This window comes from Varanus komodoensis, unplaced genomic scaffold (genome assembly GCF_004798865.1).
Source record: "Varanus komodoensis strain SLA01 unplaced genomic scaffold, ASM479886v1 scaffold15, whole genome shotgun sequence".
NCBI classification, from domain to species: Eukaryota; Metazoa; Chordata; class Lepidosauria; order Squamata; family Varanidae; genus Varanus; species Varanus komodoensis.
Genome location: NW_025335440.1, coordinates 20,047,072 through 20,059,847, shown reverse-complemented (window position 1 = coordinate 20,059,847; position 12,776 = coordinate 20,047,072). Strand labels below are relative to the sequence as shown.

The window sequence follows — 12,776 nt, the reverse complement described above, 5'->3', positions numbered from 1 at the left end:
ATCTACTTTGAGCTGTCAAATACTCCAATAAGGCTCCATCCCAAACAGTATGAAACAGCTTTTTACTGAACCCAACTCTTGATTTCCAGGACCTAGCAATGCCGAGAAGTGTTGCTGCTAGAGCCCATAGAAGGTAAGACTGGCTTTGGTGTACCGGGACAGGGGCACAGCAGCACTGCCTGGGCCTGGGTTACTTGCTGGGCAGCACATAAGTGCACCCCAAGCACTTTTTTGCCAAAATGTCTGCTACCTAGCACAGCTCCACCACAAGGAGAGGAATGCTTCTTACGCAGTGCCTCTGCTCCAACATTGAGAAGATAATGATGAATTTATTAGATTCCGCTTCAGCGGAGTTTAAGGCCAGCACCAAAGGTAGGCATGCTCAGGTGCCTGCTATGGGTCCACACAAAGAGCCCCTTGGAACTGTTACCCCATTTACCACTGTAACCTGCTTGTTCACCTGCCTCCCAATTCAATTCTCCTTCTTTTTCCCTTTAGAAAAACCACAAACCAGAGACAAAACTGGCACAGTCTATATGTGAAATGAAAAAACTGCTCATGGACTGAAACCACTTCAAAAGTGGGATGTGGGAGAAATTTGCCTGAGCAGACTTACTTGATTTTGCACTTTGCCAAATGTTGTGATGGAGATCGCCAATGAAAAAATGTGTGCGGAAACGGGTATATAGGGAAATTCATGTTGTTGAAAATGTTTAGAAATGTGTTATAGTGAGGAAAATTGTGTACAGACTTGCATGTACTGGGAGAAATGCCCTCAGAAGTGCTTGCAAATTATGTAAACCTTTAAAAAAGAAATAAATTATCAATCTGATGTTGAAGTGAAATAAAATGAACTTAAGACATGCTTTCAAACACCTGCAAGCCATTGACTCCTCCCGGGTCTGTCTTTGCTTAGATGTCCTGATTTACTCCCTGGCTTCACCACCTGGGTTCACACACCATCTTGCCCCCGTGACAGAACACCTCCTGCTCCACCCTGACAAGGCTCTACAGTTCATCCTTGATACACACAAACATTGTATGTGAGCTTAAAATAATGGAGTTACTGAAGCCCAACCATTATGGGCATCACTGGAATCTTGCACTGATGTTCTCAATGCATCCAGTACAAAACATGTGCTTCCTTCCAGATATATTAAAAATAAGGGTAAACACTGATATGGTCACCCTTTTTCTTAAGGTTGGGAAAGTTTTCTGAGGGGTATCCACATTCTGGCTGAACAACACCAGAATAATTCAATTCAATTCATTTCTATGGCTTGGCTCCAGACAGTCTGAGTACATTTATTGAAATAAGTGGAATTTATGTGAGTTATTACCTTAAAAGTTCCATTGATTTTGGTGGGTTTAAGTAGAACTAAGTCTGGATGTGTTCCATAGACATTAAAGGAATTATTTTGACTTTTTCAGCCAGAATGTTTACCCCATTTTTACATTTTCTTTCCCCCACAAGTTTTGTTATATATTGCTCAGGTGGATTTTTAGTGGCATTAAGTCAAATTATAGCATAGACAACTATTATTTTCTTTCTCATAGGACAATGTCATGGCTATTATCCTATTGTGGGAAAGATTTTTCCTTTAACAGAGCAATCATATGCATGTCTGCTCTACTCAGAAGTAAGCCCTACTGAGTTCACTGGGGCTTTAGTATAGATAAGTTGGCATCGGATGACAGTCTTAATTTTTCCCCTGGCGTTTTCTTAATGAGCTTTCAGTCAGCCCTTTGGCTGTTCATTCAGTTGTTAAACAAATATATAAAATTAAGTACTTCAAAGCACAGAGTGATCTGCTTTCCTTGGATTATATAGCATCATTCATTCATTCTTTGCAAATGTTTGCATGTGCATGCACACCCTTGTTTTAAAATCACTGATATAGCTTAAAGTAGCTGCCTTCACCCACTTCCTTTCTTGTTTCTATGATTGCTTGTGCCATCTTGCCATATTTGCAGAGAGATCAGGTTGGAGTACTGAACTGAAGGAGGAGGGAAAATCAACTGGCCCAGGTCTAAATAGAAGGTGTTACCAAGATGAATGGTGCGAACCTCTTTCAACCCCACGGCCACCTTTGGTTTCAGCACTATGCTCAGGGTCAACATCCACTGATGGGCAGGCAAGACAAAACAGGGCAACTCTGAAGGCAGAGGGAGCAGGGGGAAAGTACCTAAAGTACCAGCATATTGTAGCTTAAAGCTTTTGCTGCCAGCAAAGAAACACACTAACGAACTTGTATCATAAGGGAAAACCACACTAAAGGTAGGAAACCAGCAAACAATGGGTGATCAGAAGCAATGGGGTCAGGGGAAGGAGGTGTGACCATCGGGAAGCCCAGGGGTTCAGATTTGCCCTGGCGGGTTGAGGTTCTGCATTCTTGATTTAGATCAGTTCTAGAGAGCCCACCTGTATTTTTCTCTAGCAGTTTACCTCCTATATAGATGCTTTGAGAGAAAAAGAGACAGGGAGAATCATACAGAACAAATCAAAGGCATCTATATCCCATGTAACTTAATTTCTTCTAGATAGCAACCCAATCTGGATGCCCACAAGCCTCCAAGTTGGAGGATTATGAGCATCCTATGGAAGACTAAGGAAGAGGCAGACACAATTGTTGCCTTCCCATTTCTCCTGCCCTGCAAGTCTGCTAGATGCCCAATCTAGCTGCTATACTCTGGAGAAGAAGCGAAAAAGTGCCACTGTGGCATGTCCTATCCTGATGGCCCCAGTCTTTTCCCCTGCCCTCCAGAACACCTCCTTTACCCATTCTCTGAGGTTCCTTTTATGAGCTAGAAGGAGCAGGTGGCACATTTCCTTCCAGGTATTGCAATGGGGACCAGATATAGAACTCCAGCTCCAAGGTTGGAGTGTAACTTCTCGCCTCACATCTAGGAATCCAAAGAACCCCATGGTCACCTAGATACTGTCTGAAGTTCATATGATCACCCTGTTCAGAGCCCAAGTATTTGCATGCAATTGAGATGAATGAGAATTAGGTGTGCCTGACTTTCCCTGCATTATACCCAAAGGTCTTATTGCCATAGAACCATCATTCATTTCAATGGCACGAAATGCAGGTGCCATGAAAGCCCAACCGAAATACATGGCGGTTGCAGAAAATGCTGTATTGATGGATTGCACACAAATAACAATAGACAAACTGCAGTGTTGATATTTCAGCACATGTAGTATATTGAGTTACTGAGGCTCAGGACTTTCTGCAACATAAATGTTCTTAAGTTTACCTGAGCCTCACAGGTAGCTTTCGTTGTGTCACAATTGTTCCTCCTTGTGCAAGATGAAGGGAATAGCTGCTGGGAAGGAGGATCATACAATGAAGCTTTACTACTAAGGTACTTGACTGCAAGGTTGTTCATTACATTTTCTGGTAGGCTGTTTAGGGAGTGTTCCAGAATAATTGGCCCATATATCTAAGAGAGCTTTGCCCTGCAAAACCTAGGAGAAGAATGGGGACCTTTTTTCATGTTAAGGCAGCATTCGCCCAAAGGTAGCCTTCTGGGGGCACATACCAGTGTTGGGCAGGGTTAGGGTTAGCCACACATTCCTTCCCTTCCTCTCTCTGTCTCAGTCTCTCATACATATGTACACACACTCCTTTCTTGTCCCAATTCAAGGTACTCATTTTAACTTCTATAACCCTCCACAGCTTGGGCTCTGGTCCTTGAAAGAAAGTCACTTCTTACATTTACCTACCCAGACTCTAAGGTCATCTGCTGCAGTACCACTCCAGGTGTTCCTGCTGCCTGAGGTGAAACAGAAGGCTTTTTAGAAGCCATGCCCTATCCCTGGAATGCTTCTCCAGGGAGAATTACCTGGTGCCTATATTATACTCTTTCCAGTGCTAGGTGAAGACCTTGTTACTTTCCCAGGCATTTGAGGAACTAAGTTTAATGCTTTTAGATCATCACATTGTGTGTCCTGCTCTTGGTTTTATTTCCTGCCACAGCGTATGTTGTATTTGGCTGATTGGCTATGCTCTATTTTATGCATTTAATTTGTATGCAATCCAGGGAGCTTTATTTATTGGATAGTTTCAAAATGTAATTAATAAGCATCGCACACATGATTTCTCGTTGATCAATCTGACTATAATCAAGAGAAATTATTTTCTGGGGAAGGTAAGGTTTGAAACAAGTGTGTGAAGAGATCTGGCTTCTAAGCAACTTCCATAACACCATAGCTAAGAAGATTCAGAAGACCAGCTGTCAAATACTCATAGGTTATTACAAAACAATCTGTTGGCTTCAGCTTTCCCCACCATAGCAGCTTCTGGCCATATGCATGTCCATTCTCTGCCTGTTCTCTCTCTTATTATTTTCCTTCCCTATTCTTTGGCCTTTTCCTATTCCTCTTTTAACTCTAGGTCATCCTCTAAGACTGTTTCCCTCAGTCCACCTTTCTTGCCTAAGCCCTTGCTTCTTCTATCCCCCTCCACTAGACCATTTTACCTGGATTGCCCTGCCCTTGTCTAGCACCTGTTCCACCTTTTGTGGAACAGGTAAGGTCCTTTCTGTGACATTAGGTAAGGTCAGCCTGTCAGAGTCTTCACTATTGCCCACAAACTCCTTGTGTAGCCATACCACTTAGCTGCGGCCATTTTGGTTTTTAGTGAAATTCAGAGCCCTGTGGCATTTTTCCATGCATTCACTGAAACAAGAAGGTGGAAAGGGGCCAAAAGTAATTGAATGCCAACTCCACCCCATATTTTGGAAGTGCGTTTCACTTAGCAACCTTTTCTAGAATAATACAGGCATGTACGACCTACATGCAGCGGGGAAATGAAGGGAGCTGCCTACAGAACAGACCACCTCCTGATGACTGGAAGAAGCCAACCATGCAGCAAACCATGTTTCTGCCTGTTGATTTGGTCTTTGGAGCAATCTGATACTCTCATTCCTCTGATTTTAGATTTTGGTACACAAAAGTGTCTCATCATGGGAGTGACATAAATTTATAAGCCTTATAAGTATATGTAACCACCTGAGTGATCATTCAGTTAGATGTCTCTTCTTTGCCAATTTACAAGAAAGGGAACTCTGGGTCTAGAAAGTGCACATATTTTCTATGTGGAAGACAATCCTATGTAGAAGAGTCCTGCAGGGCTGGAGCACCAAAATCAAATTACTACTGGCTCTAAGTAGCCTCCCTCATGCTGCTAAGGAATGCTCCCTCATTCATTGTCTGTAGCTAAATGGCAATCAGAAAAATGCAACGTTCTTTCTAGTCCAGAGGAGAGGATGAGGTTATAGAGATATCTATCCTTCAGTGCTAAACCCCTGTGGGGTAGTGGGTGGGGTATAAGCCAAGGGTATATGACCCTGAATCCAGGGGTACTAGCTTTCAGAAAAGTGGCCCTAATCCAGACCTGGGCATTGTCCGGCCCGTGGGCCACATCCGGCCTGATGGCTGACCCTGACTGGCCCGCGTGAGGTCACTGGCAAATTAAAAGTCAATGCAAATATATATCGTCGTAATATAGATGCAAGCAATACAACTGCTCTGCTTTTATTTTGAAGGATCTGCTAAACTGAATTGAATTTATTGCTTTTCATGTAATGTTCATTGTAATGTTTCATTTACTGTTTTTATAGAGATATATATTGAGCAGAGTTGTAAGTGTATTGGTCCGGCCCTTAACAACTGTCATAGTTTCTCATGTGGCCCCATAGGAAAATTAATTGCCCACCCCTGCCCTAATCGGTGCAGACACTGTCCGGAAGCAGTGTCAATTGAATTCCACTCACTGGCCAATGGAAGGGGGTGTTCTGTAAGAGCAATGGGGAATCATTGCTTGACAGCTTTTCCAGCAAATAAAGGTTGAGTTGACACAAGCAGAAAAAAAATGTTCTTCAGCATCGAAGGTGATTTTCTTGTGGATTTGCTACAAGATATGGTTGAGCTTGGGTAATCCTTCCATTCTTATTATGAGTTGTTGTTTTATAGCACTCAGAACCTCTTTCCATTTAAAGGTGTGATCCTAAGCACAAAAACAAGGAAGTCCTATAACACCCACTTTCCCCAGCCAACCTGGTAGAAACCCACCCAGCTGTTGCTTGCAGACAACTCTAGATGTCAAGAAGCAGTTACTAATGAAAGTGGAAGTGGGTAAGGATATGGGACTAATTTAAACCCCACATAATCAGGGATGAATAATGTTAAACAGAGGAAGTTAATTTATTGAGAATAGTTTGGAAAGATAAAAACAACATGGTGAAGTCTTTCAGAAACTTGCCAAACTATATGAGGGGAGTGGGGTGGCAGAGAACTAGCCTGGTGGCATCTTCAGCTCATCATATTGACAAACACAAATATTTGAGAATTGGATATCTTTACATGATTGAAGGTCCACCATCTGGAGCTCCCCCATCAACCAACCATATTAGAAAGAAAGCCATCAAGAGCTGACTTCTAAGGGTAAGTCCCTGTTAGGATGATATTGGTGAGAGCCAGTTGTAGCTACCAGCATTGCATGTTGTAGATCCTATACAATATTGGAGCTACTTCCTCAAGGCATGGGACCATGGCCACTATCATCCAGCATCCAGGAAAAAACTAACCAAAGTTGTATTTAGGGTAAGGTTTGGATCCCAACCTGAATTCCAATAAATATAGGACAGATACATATGCTACTACCTTTGCTTTGCTTTGTTTTATTTTTTTCATCATGGTGCTTCATATTCCAAAACACACAGATCTACCCAACACATGAGGAAGAATGCTTGTTTGAATACAATACCTTCAATTTTTGCATCTAAAGCAATCAACAACATTTAAGAAACCTCAAGCATCAAATATTTTCGTTTGCATTTAGAAAAAAAATAAAACAATGTTTTTGAACCAAAGGGGCAGAATACCAGCACAAACCAGCAAGACCTGGGAACAAACACATAGCCATGTTTAGAAGGCTAGCCTTCGGGTCATGTTTCTACCTCAACAAAAAATTGTGTCTGGTGAGGCAAATGTCCTGTAGGAGAGGACATTGTTTGACTGATTCTTTCCACCATCAACTGGTATTCAGCACAGCAATGGGTTTCAGGTAACAGATTTTCAGTTTAGGATCCAGGAAGAGGTTTGCCCTTCTTCCCTCAAAACAGACTAAGATGACCCATTGTAACCTCCAAATGGCATGCGATAAGCTGTGGGGTGCCAAAAGCACCCCAATTGCCATTGTTATGCAGATCTTGGGAATTTTATATCCTCAACGTACTGTGGTTTATAGAAAGAAAACTTTAAAAGGTGACTGAAATCTGAGGACATTACTTATTATCACTCAGGTGACAATGTCCTAAAAGGACTAAATTGTTGGTCTACATATGTGCAAAGTATGTAATAAAGTACAAGCTTAAATAAATCCAGACTGTGGCAAGTAGGTGCAGATTCTCCTATGCTAATCCATTTCTGAGGGGGGGGGGTGCAGAACTGTCAGACAACAGTCCCCTTGCATCATTGTGACTATGACTATCCTGGCCCATGACTGATGGTAATATTACACTAGGACAAGCTGTCATACCAGTGAATAATAATAGATGCACAGTTCACAAGCTCAGGGTCACAGCCTTCAAGTCACCCTTTTCCTTCCACATCCAAATAGGGCAGGGGGAAGAGGGAAAACAGCCATGAAGACTTTGCTTAGTCACCTCCCTTTTCCTCTTACGCCAAAAGTCTTTTTCATACAGTTGGGGTATTTTGTTGGTTTAGGCAGGAGTATTGAATATCTCAGGAACAAAGTAAAACATTAGATTGGATCCAGATTTTGTCATACTTAAAACAGACCCATTGGAAACAGTGGGATTTTAGTTAGTAGTGACTAATCACAACTCAGTAATTTCAATGGGTCTTCTCTAAGCATAACTAAATTTAGTCCAACTAATTGTAAGAGTTTCAAGCTGCCTTTAAGAGGCACTGTTTATACACAGTTAGATTTGATTTAAAGATCAGCTATGACCAACCCTATAGAAATGGACAGGGGTGTCCCTTTGCAACATACTATGCAATAATTTTGCCTAATTTCACCTGATAGCTGACTGGAGAATGGGTAAGTGCAGACACACATGCAAGACAGTGGTTCAGAAGTTAATTATTGAACAGGAGCATGAATTCCAACAATTCCAGCAATTCATCTTGGTGAATCAGCCTCTCCAGCCTAGTGTTCCCCAGATGTGCTCAGTTACAGCTCTCACAATCCCCAGAGAGAATGCTGCATGTTGTATTCTCACACAGCTGGAGGTCACCAACTTGGAGAAGGTTGGTATAGATGAGTCTTTGGTACTTTGTGGCTTTTGAGCTAATACTTATCTCAGGATTTGTTGACTGTCTTCTGAGTAAGCAGTGCGTTCTTTAAGAACTGGGACTGATACCAAAACATTCATTTAACTGGTAGGTGTTATATTCAGTAAAGTAATGCATGCAACAGAATCATTAGATAATAGGAAGCTTGTAAACTATTTCAGGCTAGTCCCTGACTCTGACACAGGAAATGGAACGTGCTAACATGGCTTCCTGCCTTGAGTGGTCCTCCAAGAGAGACAGTTGGTCAGACGAACACATCAAGATGCTGTGTGGATTTATTCAATGATTCAATGGCAAGCAATATATGCCAACTAAAGTTGGTCATTAGTAGGTAAATAGGCGTTTTTAAATGATACATTTGCTGGGGAAGCCACAAACATACATTTTCTACATGAAATTGTGTCCAAAGCAATTTTATATTCTTTCAGTAACATCCCTTAGATCAGGGGTCTCAAACTTGCCGGGACGGGCAGAGCACAGGGGAGGGGCCCTGTGGCCTTCAAAGTACCGGCGGCGCCCGGGCCGGCCGCGGGATGAGCGGCCCACCACCACCGCGGTGGTGGAATACTTGATGCGGCCCAGCCTCACCCAGACTCTACTTCCAGCGGCCCCCAGGGAAGTTGAGTTTGAGACCCCTGCCTTAGATCATGTGTCTCTGAAAAGTAACCTCCAGATTGCAGCCTTCTTATTGGCCACTGATGTTTTCCCACCTTGGCTGCAGGGCACAGAAGAGAATGCAATGATGTAGATGGCCCAGCAAAATGGCAGGAAAGGTACCAGCCTCTTTTGTTGTATTGCTTCTTTCCAGTGTTATTGAAGAGGCAGAGAAGTCCCCCTTTGCCAGCATAGTTGCTCCACTGTAAATCTAGATCCAAGCCCTTGATTTTGTTCCCCCCTCATGCATCTTGTTCTGAGATTGAGATAGCTTACATAAACAATACCTTTCAGTTTTTCCATACACATAGCTTGAATAATATGATTGCTTTCTTTAGATCTTGTTAGAAGGTTCCTTTCCTCCTCTCCTCTCCTCTCTTCCCCTTCCCCTTCCCCTTCCCCTTGTCTGTCTATCTGCCTGTTTCCTGCTTTGCTTAATCCCCCATTGCCCTTACTGCCTGGAAATAGAAAGGGAATTTAAAAAGGTTACTGTTTTGAGTCAACAAATCAGTACACACACACACACACACACACACACACACAGAGCAGTGGCTCAAAATTAATTGTATTTCTCTATGAAGAAATGAGTGGGCTATAGGACACACTGAAACCATATATCATGGGAGACCTGACAGAAAAACTGTAAGTCTTCTCTTAAGTGACTGAATTTTTGCTTGGCTTGCTCTTGGTACATGGCCAACAACAACAAAGTATATGAGCTAGCTTGAAACAACCACCATCAGCAGCTCTGTGGCAGTTATTGGGCACAATCCACCAATCCCTGCTGCATAATCACTATTTGTATCACTAAAGCTTACAGTGTGATCCACTCAGGGCACCATTAACGCAATCAGAAACTGCACAAAAGCAGTCCTTCAGAGACAGTGTCCACTTCCACGGAACTAGGGTTGTTGGTCAGGTGAGTTTGTGAACTAGGCCATGTGGCATTTTGTCTGTTCATTTCATCGTTATGCAATCATAACCTGGGATATCAGAATAAACATGGGTGCATCCATCCAAAGCTCTAGTCTGTTCCAGGCTTCATGATGCCAAGAAGCACACATACCTCTTTTCAAAGGAGGCAAAGTACACACAATCCTGGGAAATGGACGTTGGTGTGCATATTCGGGACAAAACTGTATTTCAAAGGTGAACCATGGCTCAACATTTGCAACCATTTTTTAGAGGAGACGGGAAAGATGTGACATCTACTCACACAGAGCCATGGGAATGAAAGTTGATGTACTCCTTCAAGAAAATGTGTCTTTCAGCTAAAAACCCCAGTTATAGTCCTGTGCTGTCTTCATACTGAGGGTGAAGGAATGCAAAATAGATCACAATAGGAATCAGAAGTGAGGCCTCTTCTTGCCTCTGTGGACTTAAACCAGGAGTGCCAGTGTCCTGCTCCTTCCACTGGGGCTCCTAGAAGAAAGCACCAGAGGCCCCTCCAACTGGGATTTTGCCACTGCAGCTGAAGTTGCTCCTGGTGCGGAAAGTCAGAGGATGCTGTTGAATTCGCCTGGTATTACTGAGGGATATGATGCTCACAGACCCGTTGACTTCCCTCCTGCCTGGCAACTGATCACTGGGGGAAACTGCATGGTCTTCTTGCTGTGAGGGATGGCAAATCTACTAAAGGTATTTATTTCTACAATCAAGTTCTTAATTTTGCTTTTTTTCAGTTTTTCTTATGCTTGGTTAATCCTCTTTTAACATCAGTTTAAGATTATTCTTTTTAAAGTTCCCATGTCAATCTGTGTGCATTTCCATGCACATTTCTCTGAACACACATTACTCTGAATGCAATTTGCCTAATATAACTTTCAGAGTGATTCCCCCAATATAATATCCTTTTCTACATTATTTTCACTAATTACTAATGCACTCTTGCTTTTGGCCAATAACGGCCATCCAACATGGTCATTCATGCATGCTGGGAATTACGGGCATGAAGAAGAATGCAGTACACGTAGATCCCATTGCCAGACCCCAGCCTACCTCACAGAAGTGCATGATAGTTCCCACTGAAATGGGAGCTGTGTGCATGGTTTGCAAGCTGTCACTTGAATGGAGAATGGGGGACTCCAGGGCTGGCCCTACTACATATTAGTGCAATAGCAGCAGCAAATAAATAAATGTATAAATGGAAACCAGTTTGCCACTGCACTTAATTTTGGAGCTAAATCTGACCATTTTAAGCTTCCATGGGGTTTTGTCAATGCATTCTGGCAGAAAATTGTTAAAGATTTTTGTTGCTTTGTTACCACTGAATCTTGGAAGTCGGACAGCAGCAGGTGGACCATGGAGAAATGGTGGGAAGTAATTGCATCTCATATGACCTGAACTTGCTCCCCACACAGCTAGAAGGAACTATGCAGAGAAAACAGTAAACTCCCAGAGTTGGGAGTCTTGGTGGCCATATTATGTCTTAAAGAAAAAAGGGGTGGGTCTGCTCAGGCCCTCCCACCAACTTGTTCATTCTGCCCTAGGAGTGCTGGCTGTGATGGGCAGTTCCTGACTGGGATCTTCTCTCTGCCATGAATTCCCTCAATTGCCACAGGCAAGCCATTATTTCTTAGTCCCATCTATAATATGGAAAATACGAGAGCAACTTTAGAAGATTGCTGTAAGGATTAATGCGTGAACATTTAAAAACTATATAAAATTAAGTATAAATTATTTCAGTGCTCAGAGGCTGTGCCATAAAAACTTCCTAACCACAAATTCATTCTAGGTTAGTTGCTAATATCTGGTCTTTCCCCCTGCCCCGCCACCCCCCCCAAAAAAAAAAAAAACTTGTACCAACAGCCTTTCTTTCATGGCATGCACTGCTCTGTCTGTTCCTTAGAAGAGGGGACAGGGGAGAAGACCGGAGCACGGTCATATTTTATCCAGATAGAATGATGATGGAGAAGAAAGCAATTGCTGCGCAGCTTTTTGCCACCTCCGCTTGTGCGTTCCTGAAACTTGACACCTCCAGCACATTTTTCTGTTTTGTTTTGTTCCAAAGCGCTCAGGCTTCAGATGAAGGTGTCTTGACATTCACATTCATTATGTGAATGAACTGTGAAAATAGCTCGGCTCAACTCTCTTTCGCTTTCTTTGTGATATTAAACCCACAGCTGCATTTCGGCAGAAAAGCACTGCCATTCTTTCCCTCTGATCAGAAGCCTGTAGATCATCCCACACAGCCTGGAGGGCTCGCCTGAGAGAAAACAGGATTTGGGGGAGGGGGGGGAGGGGGGGGAGAGAGAGAGAGAGAGAGAGAGAGAGAGACCAGCTTGGGTTGAAAACAGAATTCCGAGTCAAATCCTTCAAACTTGCACTTCTCCAGCAGGCCACAAGTTTGCTTTGGAAGGGGAGCCATTCCGGAGTGTTCCCACCATTTAGCACTGTTGAAACCTATCATGGGAACAAGATTGGCTCCATTTAACACCGGCTGGAAAACGTCTGTAAATAAAAGCATCAACTTCTGTCATGTGGCAAAGAAACATTCGCTTTGGGGCAGATGCAGTTGGGAACTTGCTTTACCCTGTTATATTCTTGACTTCTAGTGCCAGCATTTTAAATGAGAACACGGAAGGTTGTTTCAGACAGTGCAAGCTGTGGTAATTATTCTGTTCTCAGTTTATTGCTCCACACAGCAGATGTCTCTGGGGATGAAACTGCAGAGGAAATAAAGAGGGAGAAGATGAGAAAATGGGAGGAAAAGGGAAACAGGTAATTTTGCCTCAGTGGAGCAGAACATTTGGGATATATACGAACTGGAAGAGACATGTGAGAATCAAACATATTT

The 12,776-nt window shown here is 42.8% G+C and overlaps 1 long non-coding RNA gene across 1 annotated transcript in view; it reads right to left on the bottom strand.

The window, feature by feature from the left end:
* Positions 1–12,257: 12,257 nt before the first annotated feature.
* The window catches only part of LOC123020980, a 55,264-nt gene continuing 54,745 nt past the window's right edge, over positions 12,258–12,776 (bottom strand). The window contains exons 3-4 of the long non-coding RNA XR_006414234.1: positions 12,512–12,645; positions 12,258–12,382 (exon numbers count right to left, since the gene is read on the bottom strand). This is a non-coding gene — a long non-coding RNA (uncharacterized LOC123020980). The remainder of the gene's footprint in view (positions 12,383–12,511; positions 12,646–12,776) is intronic.